This window comes from Panthera pardus, unplaced genomic scaffold, assembly GCF_024362965.1.
Source record: "Panthera pardus isolate Hobbes unplaced genomic scaffold, ASM2436296v1 HiC_scaffold_7, whole genome shotgun sequence".
NCBI lineage: Eukaryota > Metazoa > Chordata > Mammalia > Carnivora > Felidae > Panthera > Panthera pardus.
Genome location: NW_026527002.1, coordinates 19,531,513 through 19,546,802, shown reverse-complemented (window position 1 = coordinate 19,546,802; position 15,290 = coordinate 19,531,513). Strand labels below are relative to the sequence as shown.

Genomic DNA, 15,290 nt, shown 5'->3' with positions numbered 1-15,290 from the left:
CTAGGTAAGTGGCCTCATTTTAGGGTCTGATATAAAATGAAAAACTCAGAGCAGGTTCATCTAAAGCTTGGCCAAATTTCATGTAAACCTGGCTCACCCTGAAAGGGAACCTCTCAGCTGATATATCTTTTCAAATGGAAACTATGCAGAATTCAGTGGCTTCATGTGGTTTCCACCCCAAACCAGGTGGAACCAGAGGCTTTGGCAAAGATTCACGTGAAATTCTTAACTGGGAAATATAAACCAAGGGGGTACATGTTGGAGAAAAACAAAGTGAAATAAAACCTTTAGTTCTGAATGGTCCTGAAACCGCAAGCTTAAATCGCTGCTCTTAAACATCACCTCACTCACACACTTTAAATAAGTGCAATCGTTGTTTTGAAAAATTTCCCCCACTAATGAGCCGGTTTTTTGTTATCCTGTATTAGAAATTTCAGGGGTCCTTCACACTCATGTGGAGATCAAGTTATTATTTCCATCTGGCAGGCTTTGTCATCAAAGAACAAAGATGAGGAGGTGACCTGACGAAGGCACCTACAAGAATGAGCCAACAGAGCGGACATCTCGTTCACAGCTCAGTTCCTTATCCTAAAAGCCTGCTGCCTTTCATTGAAGGAAGCCAGAAATACAGTCACAAAGAGACAAAGGGAAACCTTAAGAATCCTGTGGATCAGGTGCGATTAAGTATTAAAAAACTGTGCTTTTGCTTTTGACGGAAACAGTATTGTGCAAACTCTGAGTTGACATATGGAGTAGGAATAATTTATCAGTAATGGGGTTTGCGTGTGTGTGTGTGTGTGTTTGTGTATGTTTATAGGACTGGAATTTTAGGAACCCTTTCAATAGGTAAAACTATTCTAATTATAGGAGATGCACTCATAACCAGAGACTTTTAAGCATCAGAAAATTTTAAGATATTTCCACAGGGTGCCTAGGTGGCTTAGTTGGTTAGGTGTCCAACTCATGATTTTTGCTCAGGTCATGATCTCACGATTCGTGAGTTCGAGCCCTTCATCAGGCTCTGCACTGACAGTGAGGAGTCCGCTTGGGATTCTCTCTCTCCTCCTCTCTGCCTCTCCCCCACTCGTGCTCTCTGAGTCCTCTCTCTCTCTCTCTCTCAAAATAAATAAGTAAGCTTAAAAAAATAAGTAAAGAGAGTTCCACAAATCCTACATTCATCCAGCTACAGATATTTCTTATATAAAACTTGTACAGATATTGTATTAAGATTTCAGAGAGAAATCTTTAACACAAAAATGTAGGACTCCTTTCCACTCAATTTGTGCAGTTTATAGAAGTTTGACTGTAATTCCTAGTTTATAAGTCTACTTTTCGATCATAGAAAGAGAGCCAGATAGACTTCTGAAAGACCAACTCAATGCATCTTGCTATTAAATAAAAACCCATCCTAGTCCCTTCAAAAGATGGAGGTAAATGCAACTAAGGTCTGGACATTTATAATCCTGGCATATGCTTAGAGGCAGAAATCCCTGAAGGTAAATACTGCATTTGCCAACTTCGTGGACTGAATGTTAAAAACAGCCACTGCTACTTTTGATTTTAGAATAATTTGTCATTACTGTCCTATAGGTACTTAAAAACATGTGATCTCTGTTTCTGGACACGGGCATGTTACAGCTATAAGGAATGTTAAGTAAGCTTAACATAGAACTTGTCTACCATAGCATTGATCCCGAGCTTATGGGAATTTGGCTGCTGAACAGATTTTTCTCTGTGGCTTAAAAAAGCATGTATTACAGAAGTGCTTAGATATTTACATCAATGCCTCAACTAAATAGAGATATTCTAAATATTGTGGATCTCTTTAACAATAGTCATTCGTTCTTTCATTCAACAGTATTTATTATGCCTGTTATGTGCTAAACTCTATGTTAGGCATTGGGAATACAGAGATGAATGAGATCTTGTCACTGCCTTGAAAGGTCTTAGTGATTAGTGGGGAGAAAAGAGAAAGAAACAAGGTTTGAATACAAATGTGGTAGATCTTCTATTTCTCTTTCTTTCTTTCTTTCTTTCTTTCTTTCTTTCAGATCTTCTATTTCTAATCAAGTTGGAGTAACTGGTACCAAACTAGTCCTCCCACTATGAATGGTTAGAAAACTGGACAAAGCATATGGCAGAAATCAGACACTGGATGATAAGCTATGATCCCTGAGAAAAGGAACACGAGTGAGGTATGTCCCACTAGACACTTTCTGGATATGGCACAGAGCGGGGTACCCACGCAGAGCTGAAGAGACAGGGTGATTTGAGGAGGGAAGTGGAATCTGCGGGGTAGAGACAAAGAGAAAGAGCTCCAGAAATCTGTATGGGGTCCCCTTGAGTCCTCGGCCGCATACTAAACCACAGATGTGTGGGGTGAGACGCCACAGAGTTGGGCAAAGGATGACTACCAGGCAAAGAATTAGTGGGGAGCTGTAAGATCAGCAGTTCACACTACATATGGCTGGGGATACTTATGTTCTGACTGGAAAGATCAAGCCTTGAGAATAGGGCTCACTAGCCCTAGAGTGTAGATCACTCTAGATCTGACCAAACACAACTTAACAGACTTTAAAAAATCCCAGTTGATCCTCAAGTAAATTAATTATCTTGCCAGAACAAAATCCAATATTCTTTAAAAGAAGACACCCAAATCCAGACATTCAACAATGTAATATTCACAATATCCAGCAGCCAATCAGGTATTACTAGATATGTGAAAAAGCCGGAAAAGGTGACTCCTAACCAGGAGAAACGCTGGTCCTAGAAAAAGAAAAAAAAAAAAAAATCACAAGAAAAAGATAAATCCATTACTGTGTATGGTGATGGATGTTAATTGGACTTACTATGGTAATCATTTTGCAATACATACAAATACCCAATCATTGCATTATACACCCAGAACTAATATGGTGTTATGTTAATTATACTGCAATAAAAAAAGAGAGACTCTGAAATGACAGCGATGATTGAATGAGCAGACGAGGAATTTAAAACAGCTATTATAAATATGCTCAAGGATTTGAAGGAACACGTGAACATAATGAACAGATACATGGAAACTATTAAAAAGAAGCAAATGGAATTTCTATAGCTGAAAAGTACAACATCTGAAAGGAAAGGCTTTTCAAAAAAGTGAGTGCAGCCCCCGTGGCCTGTGGAACAATTTTAGTATCCAGTAGTCTAACACGCATGTAATTGGAGTCCTAGGAGGGGTGGGGGTAATGGGGAAATATTTGAAGAAATAATGACTGAAAAAAATTCTAAATGTGTTTAAAAAATGTAAGCCCCACCAGATCCAAAAAGCTCAGCTAACTGAAAACATGATGAATGCAATCTGATGAATGCTATACCAGAAGCACACAAATGTAAGCCTATCCTAAATTTAAAATACATCATTTTCCTTGACCAACTTGTGCATTAATTCCTCCTTCCTTCTGCACATCCACTTGGAGCGATCATCGACCGCCACCCCCCACCCCTGCTTCCTGTCTAACCAAGTGTCAAGATGGTCAGGATCTGTGGTAAGGAGAGGGGGCGGCAGAAGCAGATGATGAAAATACAGAATGAAAAAATATAGAGAAACTCTTTTCTATTCTTTCCCTGTCGTCTACTGGCTTGTTGTTCACTAGACATTTTTTTTTCTTACTTTCCGTTCACGTCTTACAATTAACTTACCCTATACTTACTGTTTAAAGCCCTCGGGGTCCAATAAATATTCTGCTCATTTTGCCCCATCCCTCCACTTGCCTTTAAAGTGCCTACTGGTGAAACCCCACCTCCTTTCCGTACCTGAATTCTTTCCATCTCTCCAAAAACTCCTACTTCCTGGTTCCTTAATTTGTGTTTCATTAGAATTTCAGCCTGAATAGATCAACAGCATTGCTTAAGAGGTAAGGAGAAACCCTTACTTTCCTTACAAGGGGTGGGGAAGTAGGTTAGGGGACAAGAAGCAGAGATGTGAAGATAAGTTTTCGGGTTTACAGACTGTCACAATGAAGTGCCTTTTTTTGCAAAACTACACTTCAAGCTTGGATTTCTAGGCGGGCTTGTGAAAGTATTTGTGCCTTAAAGGGCCTGTAAAAAATACAGCATCAATAAATAATATTACTAGATAATCTAGATTGAACCACTGGTAGACCAGTTTATACATGATCATCTTTAACACTGTCCATTTGTAAGTAGGGATCTGCCCATATTCACAAATATTCATATCAACAGACATTTCGTCTCAGTTGTTGAGAGAATCTAGGGTCAGTTTGAATAAAGGAAAATAAAATGGGAATCACGTATGTTTTCATTCTTTATTCTCATTGTATCTATCATTTTCCTAACAACACTCAGGTGAAAAGTATAATCCTCATCTGAGAGGCGGTCAATCCTTGGTAGACGATAGTAAAGGCATAACTGGCGGAATCTGGTGGTGTCATCTTACAGCTGGAAGTGAACACCTATATCGTATTACAGATGAGAAAATGAAGGCCCAGAAGTGTTAAGTAACTTGCCCAAGGTCACACAGCCACTTAAATATACAGCCGGGACAAAACTCAGCCTCCCTGAAACCTTCCCTTATACCGCACCCTCTTATTATCTTTACAGACAACACCAAAAATACATGTTGGAACCCCTTCCTAGAAAACTTCCTAAGGGTGTATGTTACTATCTGTCTTTCAGATGTTAGCTTTTGCTAGAATCCTCTGCCTCTATTTTTAGAAATATGGCTGAAATGCCGAAAGTCAGCCGGGAAGCCCTGCCCACACCAACAGAGCCCTTACATATTCAAATACTTAGGCAAGTAGAAGAAAGACTGTATGAGTTTTAAGATTTGCCACTAGGGAACTGGCCCGAGCCAAAGCACAGATGCCTCTTTTTGGCAATTCACAAAGCTCATCTTATTTATTTATTTATTTATTTATTTATTTATTTATTTATTTTAACCTTTATTTATTTTTGAGACTGAGAGAGACAGAGCATGAATGAGGGAGAGTCAGAGAGAGAGAGAGATACAGAATCTGAAACAGGCTCCAGGCTCCGAGCTGTCAGCACAGAGCCCGATGTGGGGCTTGAACCCACCGACTGCAAGATGATGACCTGAGCCGAAGTCAGACGCTTAACTGACCGAGCCACCCAGGTGCCCCTCAAACCCCAAGATTTTTAGATTTTTGTGGCAACATTTGATATGCAATCAAAATTTTGAATTATACATATAAAATGCCATTTTCAGAAGTATCAAACTCAGGCAGAATTAGTGCTCTCCGCTGTGTGAAAAATCTCCAAAATACTTAGGAACGCTCTCTTCAGGAGACTTCTTTTAGGGACGCCTGGGTGGCTCAGTAGGTTGAGCATCCGACTCTTGATTTTGGTTCATGATCTCACAGCTCCTGGGGGCTGTGCGCTGACAGTGCAGAGCCTGCTTGGGACTCTCTCTCCTCTCTCTGCCCCTCCCCTGCTCGTGCTCTCTCTCTTAAAATAAGTAAATAAACTTAAAAAAAAAAGAGAGAGAGAGAGAGACTTCTTTTATCACTCTTTGAGGATATATATATTTTTCCTCTCCTTTCAACCAGGGAATCCTACTGATGGCACGATGGGGAGACCAGGTGCTGTATACTTGTCAACCTGGAGCCTTGAAATTACAGCATCTAAAGCGTAAAAGCTGTAAAAATACCAAAACCCATCAAATGTATTTCATTTGTAAACAAAAGATTAAAAAAAGCTTTCACGAGGCAAACCCAGTTTACACTTCTGTGGATCTCAGAATGCAGACTACAGGATAAATACCCAGCTATGTGGGGTCAGAATCTGGACCTGTGGAACCATGCAGGTCTTTAAAGGAGAATCTTTGTATCGCATTAGTGACTATTATTATTATTATTATTATTTATTGTTTTTGGTGGCTGGGTGAGGGGAAAAGGTGAACCCAGGTCTAAGCAAATCTAAAGGGAAATCAGAAGTTTGAAAACTAAAAGCTGTTTTTTTCAGTATGCTGACAATATAATCCCAAAGTACTTTTCCATTGATCATGTTATTGGACTTTCGACAACTGTTACTGGAGGACATTGTAAGTGTGCAAACACACGATACTATTATTGCTACTGTTTGCGAGGCACACGTCCTACTCCTGTCCAGTTCCCACAGGGTGAGTGCTGTGACCCGTGGTTGCTTTCCCTATAGTGCCTGGTAATTGTCAGCGTGAGTGTGTGTGTGTATCTGAGTGTGTGGAATTATGGGCAGGGTAATGGTAGGGGAACATATTTTACACTTCATGCGTTTCTGGATTTTAAAAGTTTCCACAAATAATAACAATTGTTAACATGCATAACACACTGTATTAAGTGTTAAGCATTGTGCTGAGCCCTTTATGCACATGGAAACCTCTCACCCTCCAAACAGCCAGACACAGTATTAGCGTGGCCCTCAGTTTTCAGATGAGGATAGAGACACAAAGAAATTAAGTTACACAGCGAACCAACGACACGGCAAGCCATTCACACCAAGGCAGTCTGTCTCCCAAATGCGTGTTCCTATCCAGTATCTACACTTCTTCCATGTACCACTATGAATTAGAAACCGAGAGACTTCCACTTTAAGAAAACCACATCACCTTTGCTGATGATAGCTCTTGAATTCCCAAAGGCTCCCTAAGGTAGAAAAGGCTCTTGTTTACATCCCTTCAACACCCCACGGCGTATGTCTTTAGACATCCATGAAGGCCAACAGTTCAGCCTTCTTATTACCAGGTAGATGCATGATCTTACTGTCTACATGAGTCAGGGAGAAAAAACAAATCAATGTTTTGGTAGTCAGAATCATTGTCATGTTTAGGAGTTGGTTGTCACTGGAACAGTTATTCATACATATATAGGCAATTCATCCCATACACACTCTGTCTTAATAGTTCTATAACCAGAGAGAAAGTTCTTCAAACTAAGATGGACTTCCAAATGTGAAATGTAAGTTGTATTCCTTTCCCCTCACCCAGAAGGGATATTTCAGCATGTGCAAACTACTAAGCTGATACTATATTGGACATTTAAAAGAAATTCCTCTATAAATCAATGACGGGGGAGGGGGGGTAGAAAAAGCAACTAGAAAATTAAGAATTTCCCTAAGAGAAAGACAGTCTTGTGCCTAGAGCAGAGGGATGGCCTCTGTCTGAGGGGATGCAGGTGACGGCAATTTCTCGATCCATTTTGGGACATGACTGGAGGCCATGGACAAGATTATGAAAAGCAATGGCACCCATCCTTGGTGAGTTAATCTTCCTCCGGCCCCAATCATAAAGATTATTGGGAGTCAGTCCTGAGCTGAATTCCAACAACCACAAGTGTATATAATACAAGTTATTTTTTTCACGCCTATATTTAACGCCTCAGCCAGTAAAGATAGTTCATTCTGAAGCTTTTTGGAAAAATCCACTGAGGGCATAGTTATAATCCAAGTGATTCTATAGCCTTCCTTCTCTGCAAAGCATTTTTGAATGTTTGCCAACCATCAAAAATACACATTGGGATTAGTTTACTGGCAGAGACATAAAAGTAAAAGAATAATGAGGGAGCAAAAAGGTGCTGGGAATAGAAGAGTGTGATGGGAACTAACGATGGCCGTGCCATACCTCAGCCTTGTAATACCACAGCAATAGCGTTACGTTGTGCTGGAACGACTCCCTACATCTGCTTCCCCACAAATGTACTTTTCCATTCTTCATCTGCATTTACAACAGCCTAGTAAGGGAAGTGGGACAAGTATATTCTAATTTTGTAGAAAGCTACACAGTCAACAAAACGCCTAAAATGGGAACCAACTCTTAGTGCAGTGTTCTTCGAACGGCAGAATTTTGTGACTAGCAGGATGATGGCAAACATCATCAGAAGAGATATTCAAAATATCTATATCCCTTATAGCACGGGCAACTGATGGCTCTGAAAGGCTGCTAGTCCCTCTCCTGTGGCCACTGTGCATTCCTGAGCATCACCGTCTGGCTAGCCCAGATTCCTATGAATATTGTAGAAGAGATTTAATCTGCTGGGGCATTCTTACTTTAAGTAATAAATACATTTTAATCAGAGAATGCATCAAATCTTCTTTATATTTTTTGGTAAAACTATAAAAGCAAGTAATTTTAAAATTAATTTTAGTGTGGGAGGGCGCCTGGGTGGCTCAGTCGATTAAACACCCGACTCTTGGTTTCAGCTCAGGTCATGATCTCACAGTTCGTGGTTTTGAGCCTCACATCAGGCTCCATGCTGATGGTGCAAAGCCTGCTTGGGATTCTCTCTCTCTCCCTCTCTCTCTGCCCCGACCCTTTCTCTCTCTCAAATAAATAAACTTTAAAAAATTAAAAAAAAAAAATTATGGTGAATCCCATTGTAAGAAGCCATGTCTGCTTTACCTGCTTTGTAAATAATGGATGTGCTTAAAGTAACACCTGCATTTTAGATGCTATTGTCAACTGGCTATGGTTAATGAATTTAGATTTCTTTAAAGGCTACTAGGAGATAAACAGAAAAGAAAATCAAACACTGGAAATTTTGAGAGTTTCTGATGATGTCTATCACTTGTTTGAAAATATTATGGATACCTTTTAATTAAAAAAAAGTTTTTTAATGTTTTTATTTATTTTTGAGAGAGAGAGAGAGAGAGAGAGAGAGGGAGAGAACGAGTGGGGGAGGGGCAGAGAGAGGGAGACACAGAACCCGAAGCAGGCTCCAGGATCTGAGCTGTCAGCAAAGAGCCTGACATGGGGCTCGAACCACGAACCATGACGAACCATGAGATCATGACCTGAGCCAAAGTCAGATGCTTAGCCGTCTGAGCCACCCAGACACCCCAATTTTTAAATAATTATACTCTCTCAAAGGCCCTGTAGCCTGACTGTCTTCCATTTAAAAATAAGGGAAGCAGAACTAACTAAAATTTAAATAAAAATGCGAAAAAAAAGGGAAGCAGAAACCACTGAAGTTCATGTTAGACTCTACCACCCCAAAGAATCCCTTCAAAATATGCCACCTTGCATTGTGACAGCCATAATCCGCAGCAACTTTCAAACACATTTGTCCCAAATATATCACTACAAGATTCTCTAGTAATTTGAGGGCAACATCATAAAACCAGTATGAATTCTCACTGGAATCTAATTTTATTTTTACATTTTTTATAGTCTACCGGAGAGAGAAGGATCTTACCATCCCTGAAGATCAGCGGTTTGCCAAAAGCGAACATCGAATTTTGTAGATTCTCTAACCTGCAGATGCGAATGTAAAAAGCCTCCAGTGTTCCAGTTCTACCCTTATAAATACTCACACGGCAAAAATGTCCCAAAAAAGTCTCCATCAATGACCTATTTGTTTGGAGCCCTAGATAATGCGGTAACAACAGAACCTTAATAACAGGATTTGACCTTATCACCTAATTATTCAAGGGATGACTTCTTAGAAAACTTAACCTTCATTTGTAATTGTGATGCTCTCCTTAGGAAATCTAAGCAGATGAATGAGGTTAAATTAGGACATCTTTGAGAGAAGGAACCTAAATTTGAATATATCTGCCACCAGTGGCACTGGGGATTCAACAGTGACACAAATCAAATGCTTCCTATGTAAGCAGAGTTAATCAGTCCTGAAAATGCACTAACATAGTACAAAGCAGTATTTCTTTTCAGGAAATGCAACATTATACTGGCAAATATATTCCATCTTAACTCCAAAATGCCATTCAAAACTATCCTATGAAAAAGGACATCAATTTAAAACATCTGGCCTGAAACCAAGTTGTGGAGTTGCATTTTACTTCTTAAAATTCACTGTTGTGAGAATGCAGACTTTTTCTATCCTAAACTGTGGCTCGCTGATCTTAAGCAAATGTTGTGCCTCTAGCGTGGGTCATTTCAGCATTGGATGGACTGATTCTGCCCTTCTGATCCATCTTAAAGATGTCTTGGGGGACATCTTAATGTAAGCAGGGCCCTTAGACCCTTCCTAACAAGCATTACCACAAAGTGATCTCTTGTAACACTCATGGCTGCAGGCATAGAACAAGACCATTGTGTGTGACCTGATTTCATTTCAGTGACTGTCCCAGTAAAGAATGACATCATCCCATTCTTTTTTTCTTGATCTCCACTTGTGACTGTCCTCATCTCCCCACCCCCACCCTCATCATAATTAAACTGCTCTCCTCCCTCCCGCTCCACACTCCTCATCCCCAGAGAAGTAGCTATTTTCCTCTTAACTTCCTGCCTGAATGTATCATTACGGCAAGAGCAAAGGGCTTTCCTCTGGTCGGTTAATATCCCTGGAGTTTGTTTCCTCGCCATAGTAGACAAAGCCCTATTCTCTTGGCAGCCAAAGTGCACTGGGAGGGCCGTCTGCTGGGATAGGTCTCAGTCAGATGAAAATGGAGAAAAGCCAGCAAAAGGTGACACAGCCTGATGGGCACAATGTTTCCCATCCTATTGACGTTTGGTGTTTTCTTTCACCACAAACTCCTTGGCTTTGAGGATGTACTGTCTACACAGGTCCATTTAACGATGTGTATGCATGTGTGCACATTGGTATGCCTGCGCATACTGGCACCTGCTTGATCGCTTACATTTGTATTATGACTCACATGTGAAAGTACTTAGTTTCGGAGGGGCTGAAAGGACGATGCAGGAGAAGACATTAGTTTAAAAACTGGCATTAGAAGGCAACTAAATAAAACGGCTATGTGAGGAAGGTGTGGGTTAGATTTTTTTTTTGACTGTTATCTCTTATCGGGAAAAAGCAAAATCCACTCAGGTGTCCACATCTATGTAATAGAGCACAATTTCAAACTATGAACTATGAAGACAATGCAGAAACTGTAGACTGTTTCGATATAAGAGTGAAAAGAATCAGAATCAAATTGTATATTCTCTATGTTTCCAATTACATAAAATATTAGCTAGGACCATATGAAATTGCTGCTTTCGTGGGTCAGATATAGTCCATAGCAGCAATTTTCTATGATTCCGCATTGCATAGATTCATATTAGAAAAAAAAATCCTGGGCTTGGGTTAAGTGGGTGTGTGTTTTACCTCAAAAAATTTCATATTGGGTCCCTATTATGTTGTGTTTTTTTTTATGAATTACTTTATATCATTTTATTTTCTTTTTAGTAAGAGAGGGAGAATGCATGATCCAGGGGCAATCAAGAATCTCGAGCAGGCTCTACACTCGGCACAGAGCCCGACATGGGCTTTGATCCCATGACCCTAGGATCATGAGCCGAGCTGAAATCAAGAGTCGGATACTCAACTGACTGAGCCACCCAAGTGCCCCAGGTTTTATTTTTAAGTAATCTCTACACCCAACGTGGAGCTCAAACTTAAAACCCTGAGATCAAGTCACATGCTCCACCAACTGAGCCAGTCTAGTGTCCCGCTATCGTATTGTTTTACAACAAATACATTATTTTAATTGCCATTAGGATGTGCACTGAGAAATGTTCAGGGTGACAATGGTCACAAATGAAAACAGTTGGCTTCTTAGCAGCCCCAGATTCAGCTCTTTATATTCCACAGCAAGCTTTAAATGCTCAGTAGATACCCAAAGAAAATTTTAGCAAGTTTTTAGGGTCTAAATCTGAAGTTGATTCCTTGAAAAGATAGAGTTTACTATTACAATTTATGGACAATTTAAAAAATCTCTTAAATTTAAATTAAGGCATTGAGTATAACTTAAATTATTAGAGTAATATAGAAAATAATAAAATGCCAGGGAGGCACAACTAAGACATGCTTTGATAAAATTTTCCATCCTAAATGGGCATCAACAGGGCTAGGAAAGGTCTTAATTTCCTTATAAACAACATATTTGCTGTTCTAAGTTATCCCATCTGTGTGCCCCAAGCCTTGTCTGACAGTGCAGTTTTTGAGACCAGAAGGTACAATAGAAGCCATTCAGATTTTGGCAGGTGGACTTCAAGCTGAAAACCAGGCTCCACAAAAAAATAACAGTCTGTTCCACAGGTGTGAACATTTTTGACAAGAACCCTCAAAATCTCCCCCAAGCTGTGAAATTTAATTGTCCTTTTGTTGTTTTATTGCATGTGAATACAACCTATCTCTCCTTGGAACAAGAGAGAATCTTCTGGCAATCGGATAGTCAGGGGATGCTTAGGCAGCTTCTGAGTTTTGCTTATGACATCTCCTGGTTCTGTTTCTTGTGTTATGTATCTTGGAGGTGATGCCAAGTTCACTGAACTGCAGGTAAGCAGTTCTTAAAGCTGGAAAAATATTAAATGAAAGAACTTTATATCCAGATGACATGAGCAGAGAGGTAATCAAAAATGCACAGGGCAGCATTTTGAAGCTCTAAGCCTCATTAAAGTGGTCCTTATTTTATAAACCTGACTGTCTGAGCACACATAGAAAGGACTCATTTTTTTCTACAAAATTTACCAGATGGGAAGACTGTGGATCTGTGAATACAGATGTGGTGGTGAAGAGTGACTCAGTTACCTATCTAATACAGCTCAAATGATGGATGAGGAAGGGCGAAGATGTTGAAGCTGGCCACTGGTCCGACTTTGAATTTGAATATTCCAGTCCAAAGAGAGAAAAAACAGACCAGAGACTTCTCTCACAGGGGGCCTATAGGTTTTTAAGAAGTAGTGTCTTGTGTGTTAAATTTGAGCATGTAATTCTAACTTGATGCGATATTAAACACATTTGTGTTTTCTCATAATAAGAATATACTAATGAAAAGGATATAATGCTTAAAGTGATAAAGTTCCCCATTAAATGGAGAACTGACTCAAGAAGATGAAGAACTCTGAAGTAGTCATAGTTCTACTGTTTATTGAATTTATTTCTGAACAGAAATCTTTTTTAGTTTCTGTTTGGGAGTATTTCCTCTCCTGTCCAGAGTTTTGAAGGAAGGAGACTTCATTCGACTTCAACTTGTTTTCTCTTATTTTTTATTTAGCTTGTGGGTAACCAGCTTCCACTACATTTCTGGTGATACCCCAGACCATTTGCACACAGAGCACTGAGAATTACAGGAAAAAAATTGCCAGTGTTCATAATTTTCTGTCAAGGAAGTAACCCCACACTCCCATACACTTCTAGATATTTCCCTTCTAAATGTGGCATTTGTAGAGGACACAAAATGCTTAATGTCACAAGTATTAGAAAGAGGAGCTGGATAAATCAATCCTCAAAAGACAAACCTGAAATTCAGGCCAGACCTGTTGAAGATTTCATTTTGTTTTGTTTGTGTGAGGTTCACAAACTTTTTGGTGATTGGAGGACTTTATCCAAGCCAACCTGGGCCAACACAAGGCTTAGAATGAAAAGCAAGCAGAGAGTAATGACTTTGAAGAGCTGTAATTTGAAACCAACAGGAACTCAGCAGTTTCCATTGCATTAATTTGGTTGGGGGTAGAAGGAAACAAATTTCAATGTTGACATTTAAGCAAAGACACATGGGGCTGTAAACTCACATGAATCAACACCCCTGAGAATGTTTCTGCAGCTAAGGTTGCATGGCTGGGATGGGTCTCTGTAACTCTTCCCAGCCCCACAACACTCAGGGCACTAGTGTGTATGTGGCCAAGACAAGAAACTGTGAAGGCAAGCTATGAACAAGACAGGTGACATCTGTGGTTTTCACTCCTGAGACTGTGGATGATGGCTGGGTGTAGCTGGCCTGCCATTCCCTGTGACTGATTCCCCTGAGCTTCCTGAGCAGCTCATGACATGTTAATAAAGTTCTATGATCCTTCCTTCCTCCCTTCCTCCCTTCCTTCCTTCCTTCCTTCCTCCCTTCTTCTTCTGTCTCTCTCTTTTCTTTCTTTCTTTCTTTCTTTCTTTCTTTCTTTCTTTCTTTCTTTCTTTCTTTCTTTCTTCTTCTCTTTCTTTCTTTCTATCTTTCCACCCAATGTGGAACTCAAACCCAGTAACCCTTAGATCACGAGTCACAGGCTCTACTGACTGAGCCATCCAGGCACCCTGATTCTTCAAATACTCATTATTCAGATGGTTCTTTTGCCATTCCTGAAGCCTAATTTCATGAAATGGCTCTACCACATTTAAGGCCCCTTTTAGCTCTCTCAGCCAAGAAGGATGAAAATGTTACAGGAAGGCTCTCTTTCTTACAATTCCCCATCCATGGAACTCTCCTCTCCTCAAGTGACATGGTGTGCTCAGGTTTAATTAGCACCTTGGTTTAATTAACTAAGAGATAAATGTTTGATACGAGTACCTTTGAAGATGTTCTGCAGTTACTCTGTCCTGGAGAACCTTCACGTCATCTGCCAAGTTCGCCTTCTTCAGACAGTGGTGGGTGGCAGTCAGCACCTACGATGGAGAAGAGTCAAAGTGTCCTCAGTTGCATTTTATCAGTGGCTTCTCTTATCTTTCTGATAGCGCCCTTTCACAACTTCAAAAGAGAACATCATTAGGAATAATATTCTCCAAATTTTATCCACGCCGATTTTCTTACAATCACTTGCAAGAGACTTTGAAGTATGGTGAGTAATTCAGTCCTTTTGTAGAAGTTTCCATTTGACTCTCTCTTCATCAAGGGAAAGACTTTCCCTCAGATTCATTTCATATTACTCTTTGACTGGATTTCCTAAGACTAATAGAGAAGAGTTTCTTTTCAAAAGTTTAGAAGGTGTTCCGAGTTTAAAAGTTGAGTGACATCTAATTTGAGGTTATGAGACCTGTTTTAAAGGGAAATGTGCTGAGTCATAAAATCTCCTAAAGTTGCTGTAAGCTATTATTTGATGAGTAGCAAAGTAAGCTACCTTGCTACTTATTTAACAAGTGGTTAAATTTGTTTCTATTCTGCATTTATTACAGTTGAAAAATGTAAGTAACTAAAATCAACTTAGATACTTTGAATAAGAGGAAACACGCAGTTTAATGCATTAAGTATTTGATGATGCAATCTTGCTGCCATGAATAGCACATTTTTAACATGTACACATCTATGATTTATAATATAGAAAAATATTAGATATATAATGTGTATCTTATCAGAAAATATAAGATACAAGAAATACAAAAGAACAGGAAAACATCACACATGATCTAATAACCCCAAAACTCCTTTACCTTGAAAAGGTATTTCTCTTGCCCATGTAAATAAATATTAAAACATTTCATTTGGAGCTTTCTTACCTCTTCACTGGTAAAAACAACTGTCTATTGGTATATGCAGAGGGGAATTTCAGAGGTAATGGGTAGAGATGATCTCCCTCAGGAAAATAGACCTGGGATCTCTTCTCGATCTTAACTGGCCCTAGTGATCCAGGTTGAATG

At 39.7% G+C, this 15,290-nt stretch overlaps 1 protein-coding gene across 5 annotated transcripts in view; it reads right to left on the bottom strand.

Moving 5' to 3' along the window:
* The window catches only part of SULF1 (sulfatase 1), a 177,204-nt gene that overhangs the window by 127,986 nt on the left and 33,928 nt on the right, over positions 1-15,290 (bottom strand). For all 5 annotated transcript variants that reach the window (XM_053896526.1, XM_053896524.1, XM_053896527.1 and 2 more), the window contains one exon: positions 14,227-14,321. The gene's annotated coding sequence lies outside the window, so the exon portion shown is untranslated. The remainder of the gene's footprint in view (positions 1-14,226; positions 14,322-15,290) is intronic.